Below are 4,684 nucleotides of genomic sequence, written 5' to 3'. Positions count from 1 at the left end.
CGTTATATTAAAATATTTTAAATCTGCATCTATGAAAACCGGTATTTCACTTCTCAATTAGATATAAAGAAATATGCGTTAGGGAATGAAAGACTGTACGGAGATATCACCACAAGAATACAAACGGCTTGATTAATAAAAACCTTGGACTCCAGCTGTCAGCATTGCTTTTTGATCATTCAGTAAAAGACCATGCTTCAACGGCGCTAAGTTTAGAAAGTTTAGAAAGTGTTGCAGTTTATACAAGACATAAAAAAACGATTAAAGAAAAAAATTCTTTGCAGACCATGAACGGTCTACGCAAGTAAAGAAGCGGATGATAAGCTAGCTCTTTATGCAAATGAGTTGGTCAGTTTAAGTTCCGAGACATGTCATGCAGCAGGAACGGAATCCTATAGTTGCTACGATTGGCTAAAGGAAAAGTTTTGCAGAATCACTCGAAATCACTTCTGCAAGTGGCTAAGAATCTCGTAATGAATAAAAATTCTGTACTGTGAATTCCAAGGTGGGAGATGCAAGATTCCTCCCCCCCCCCTTCCCCCTCCTCACAATGCTATCCTTCTTTACCTACAGCAAAAAATAAATAAATTAATTAATAAATAAAACTAGAGAAATTTCTACTGTGAAACTATTTGCATACAAGAGAACGGCCCTTGAAATTTAACTCTTCAAAGTTTTAAGCCCTGCTCATTCCGGATATTGATTAGAAAGTGTTAATCCACATGTAAAACCTGAGTATATAATCCCTGTGACATTTGATCAACGGTGTTCCATAAGGACAGGTTCTCATTCAAAACGTTCGAAAATTCAATTTCTTTGTAGTTGCATTTTTTAAAGGTGTACTTGTCTAGACTCTTGGAACAGAAAGTTTTTTTTTTTTAATCCGTGCTTTACAAAAGTTTCTACAGTCCATTGTTTGAAGCAGTGTCACGGCTGCCATGAGCCGCGCGGGGTACCCGCCATGTGTCCAACGCCTTGTCACGGTTCGCGCGGCTCCCCCTGTTGGAGGTTCGAGTCCTCCCTCGGGCATGGTTGTGTGTGTGTTGTCCTTAGCATAAGTTACTGTAAGTAGTGTGTAAACATAGGGACTGATGGTTCAAATGGCTCTGAGCACTTTGGGACTTAACATCTGAGGTCATCAGTTTCCTAGAACTTAGAACGACTTAAACCTAACTAAATTAAGGACATCACACACACCCATGCTCGAGGCAGGATTTGAACCTGCGACCGTAGCGGTCGCGTGGCTCCCGACTGAAGCGCCTACAACCGCTCGGCCACATCGGCCGGTCTATCATGTATTCTAGAAGAGTTGCAAGGTCGTCAGTGGCGCCTGTTCTTTCGAGAGCAGTTACTATCTTTATATCTATGGTTAAACGTTACCCAGCCATTGACCTTCGTCTGTGCGAATGCGCACAGGTTGCTGGAACTCTTACGGGAATCGTCACCTTAGTGTGAGCCAGTAATGAGTGGATGGACAAATACCTATTAAGTACATTACGTATGCGGATTGTGGACGGTTGGGGATGTGAGTCTCACGGGAAGCGTGCGAGGGATAAATTCCTGCAGTGGTGCTGTTCATGTGTGCCCTCGATGGCTCAGATGGATTGAGCGTCTGCCTTGTAAGCAGGAGATTCTGGGTTCGAGTCCCAGTAGGGGCACACTTTTCAGCTGTCCCCATCGAAGTATATCAACAACACCTGTCGGCAGCTGAGGGTTTCAATTAATTATCAGTTGTGAAGGTGATTCGATGAACCCTTTGCCAGGCACTTAAATGTGTTTTGCAGGGTATCCATATAGATGTAGATGATAACTCGTCCCGTGTCGCACGTGCTCAAAATGATTCATACTGCAGAATGCATGCAAACATACTCACCGAAAATACGGACGAATATCAAGTGCAGGCTGCCGAGTGCTGCATATCCAGCTTTGACAGATCGGCTTTTCCTGCCAAGAAGAACAGGAAGTTGCTGTCTAGGAACAATCAGAGGTAGAGGAAGGGTTGATAAATACTCCTTGACTTGCAGACTAAACGTAAATAACGAAAATACATTTTTGGTAAAAATTGGTCAAAACATAATCGGTTGCCCTCCGTATTGGATTAGCTGTTTTGAATATTGAAAATCTGACTTCAGATTCGTTTTCAGCGACATTAAAAATATATATGTAACACTCAGTTCATGCAAATCGAAGTAATAATATAACTAAATGTTTTCCCTAAACTTTGAACACATTTTTTTCGGGTAACTATTTTCTCAGAACGGCATGCAGCATAAATTAAAAGTGGTTCGTTCTCTTAACATCTACCTCTGACCCCTAAAAGTAAACACTTTTCTTAGGAACTTATAGCTATAATATGACATTTGTTAATATTAACTAATTTTTGTGTAGGCATAAGGAGTGAAACAAACCCTCAAAAATCGAACTCAAAGTTCGAATTAGCACTGTATCGTTAAATTTAAGGTTGTTTCATTGCGGTTAGGTATACGCTCCCATAAATTTTATGTTTTATCGACTGATGTTATCCATTTTCAATTTCAGAGGAATAATGTAGTATCAACTGATGTTACCCATTTTTGAATTCAGGTAACATATGAGGTGCCACACTGCACGCGCTCTGCGTACTCCAGTCTCGCAGGCCCTTGATCAAATCATAATTACGGGCGCCATTTTTTATTGAAAATCTAAAATTAAGCTCATAGTATTATCACTCGTAATTCCCAAACAGATCTTTCGAATGTATTTTCATTGTCTCAAAAAGAATTTCAAATGTACCCTTTTTTGCTCATTTGTATGAGAACCTGGCCGTAACGCCGGAATATAGTCACGAGATTTTTTTTCAGAGACGCTGTACGTTCGCGAGAAGACTTTCGTTCTGCGCGTGTCGAAGGACATTCCTCAGATATTACTGTGTGTGTGCTACTCAGTCGTGCCATTTAAGTGTACATCTTTGCATAGTTTTCCTTTCACGATGTAAACAGTGTTCCGCTCAGTTGCTAACTGGCCAGTGAGTGGTTCCGAAGGTATCGGATGTGCGGTGCGTTCGGTCTGCTAGGACAACAGCAGACTAGCGTGGTGCGATGGCAGAAGCAGACACTGAGGGAGCTAGCTGCTGGGACGCCAGCGAACAATTTATGCCAAGTAAGACGAAGAGGACTATTCTAAAATTACGAGCCGTCTCAAAAGTGTTTACCATTGCTAAATCTTGCTGTTGAGTCTGACAAAACTGGCAGTTTTGCCTAGAGATACATTAGAGAGAGCTACAGGAAATCCCCCCACCCCCCTCAATGAATTTTTGGTTGTGATGACAGGCCGATTGGTAGTGTAGCCCGAGATCTAAGTTAGGTTGGAAGGTGGTAATTTGATTGAGAGTTGTTTACGCCAACGATTATGAATGCCGACTAAACGTTGTGCGAGCAGATTGCCCTGTAGCGTAGCCTAGCGTTTCCGTCCGCGCCACATTTAACACACTTTCTCTAACTGTGTACAAAAGTCTCACAACAGCCACGATAACTACGTTTCTGGTGGGGGGAGGGTAGAGTCCACTATGTAACTTTCACTGCAAATTTTAGTAACCGCATAAACTAACCGAAATAGAAGCGTAATTTTAACTATATTTCCTTTTGTGGGAAAATAATGGTTCTCCTCTTTCGGCAGCAACTGTAGTATGTAGGCGACTTATTAGTTTTTTTTAACTCTGAATCATGATCTCAATAGATGCAGTGCTTTTTTTTACGTTACTTGATTTGTGGTCTATAGTAAACAATGCAACGAATTGGTAAATTCTTTGAAGTTTGACGTGTGTTACATAGACGACGTCTGCAATGTTCGTAAGGCCAAGTTTGCATATATTCGGTGTCTGTTTTTTTGGCCATGTACTGTATAATTAAAGGGAGGAGGATTATGTTCAAGGAGCAGTGCATTAGCAGTCTATGGAGAAATTGAGAATTTGGATCTAAAGAACGGCATGCTCGGGCAGTTCGTGCTATTCTGTTGACCACTGTGTAATTCGGACACAGTGATCATTGCCTCTCCCTAGTAACCAGGGGACTCGGGTGCTAATCCTGGTCTGGCACAAATTTTCAACAGTGCCCATTGACTAAAGTCTGTGCCCATTGTCACCTAATGCCATTGTTTCGGTGTTAAATTGTATTTTGTTCGCGATACGTAGTTTGGCTTTTTCATGGATAACAGCTTTGAAAAGCGTACAGGTTATATTGATATTTGCTCGTCGTTAGTCCAAGGCAACTATAGCGATTTATAAACACAGTTGTAGTTCGTATTAAGCCTACATACGTAATTGTGTCCCGTGTTTCTTTACCAAGAACTACTTCGTAAGTAATTCCCCTGTAGTGGTATTTTGTTTTAGTATTTTGTTTAAATATTTATAGACTGCAGGCTTGGATGAAATATGAAACACATGTCCGAAGTTCCTGTTGATACTGCAGATACTGTTTCATCCGTACTAGGGGCCAAAACATTTCATCTAATACAGAAGGACACAATTTGTCTCGAGATTTAGCAATTTTTCGTAATAGAGGCCTTGCTTCGATATATTTTTCTCTAATTCTTGTTTGGATTTAATCTTAAAACACACTAACTCTTCCACCACTTATTCGATATGTGGTTTTATCCATTTCGTAGCCTAGAGTTCCTAAACGGTCGATAATATTAATGATTTCCTTTC

At 40.8% G+C, this 4,684-nt stretch overlaps 1 non-coding gene across 1 annotated transcript; it reads left to right on the top strand.

The window, feature by feature from the left end:
- Nucleotides 1–1,583: 1,583 nt before the first annotated feature.
- On the top strand, nucleotides 1,584–1,658 carry Trnat-ugu (transfer RNA threonine (anticodon UGU)). Its single transcript has one exon. It is a non-coding gene; the product is annotated as a tRNA-Thr (tRNA).
- The last annotated feature ends 3,026 nt before the right edge of the window (nucleotides 1,659–4,684 follow it).

The sequence above is a fragment of the Schistocerca gregaria genome, unplaced genomic scaffold (genome assembly GCF_023897955.1).
Source record: "Schistocerca gregaria isolate iqSchGreg1 unplaced genomic scaffold, iqSchGreg1.2 ptg000351l, whole genome shotgun sequence".
NCBI lineage: Eukaryota > Metazoa > Arthropoda > Insecta > Orthoptera > Acrididae > Schistocerca > Schistocerca gregaria.
The sequence above is the reverse complement of the archived record's forward strand: the minus strand, read 5'-3'. Positions and strand labels throughout refer to the sequence as shown.